We start from the raw sequence: 917 nt of genomic DNA on the forward strand, positions 1-917 counted from the left end.
GTTGAGTAGGTAGCTTGCATATAATCGTAATTTAACGTGCGCTTTTTTACGTCTACACCGTTTTATCAATTTTAATAATAAATAATTCAGTAGCGGACTTATCTGAAATCGCACTCGAAATCGGAAGGCACCATTAAATTCTACGTACTTTTTTACATTATCATCCCCTTTTACCGTTGAGTAGGTAGCTTGCATATAATCGTAATTTAACGTGCGCTTTTTTACGTCTACACCGTTTTATCAATTTTAATAATAAATAATTCAGTAGCGGACTTATCTGAAATCGCACTCGAAATCGGAAGGCACCATTAAATTCTACGTACTTTTTTACATTATCATCCCCTTTTACCGTTGAGTAGGTAGCTTGCATATAATCGTAATTTAACGTGTGCTTTTTTACGTCTACACCGTTTTATCAATTTTAATAATAAATAATTCAGTAGCGGACTTATCTGAAATCGCACTTGAAATCGGAAGGCACCATTAAATTCTACGTACTTTTTTACATTATCATCCCCTTTTACCGTTGAGTAGGTAGCTTGCATATAATTGTAATTTAACGTGCGCTTTTTTCCGTCTACACCGTTTTTTCTATTTTAACCATAAATAAAGCAGTAGTGGATTTATTTGAAATCGCATGCGAAATTTAAGGCATCATTTTATTCTACGTACTCTGGTATACAATCGTCACTTATCTAGAAATATTGTTTTTCAAAATGAAACACTAAGTCGTGTGATCAATCGATCATATTTTTAGATGACCTAAACTTCTGACCCTGACTCGACAGAAGGATATCTTCTTTTTAATGATACAAAGTTTTATAATTGTACAAACAAATGAAATTTAATCTTGAGAATCTCTTTTAAAATAGTAGTTGAAAAGTAGATACTACATGTAAGTAAGTAAAAAAAAAAGT

The sequence above is a fragment of the Agrilus planipennis genome, unplaced genomic scaffold, assembly GCF_000699045.2.
Source record: "Agrilus planipennis isolate EAB-ADULT unplaced genomic scaffold, Apla_2.0 scaffold383, whole genome shotgun sequence".
NCBI lineage: Eukaryota > Metazoa > Arthropoda > Insecta > Coleoptera > Buprestidae > Agrilus > Agrilus planipennis.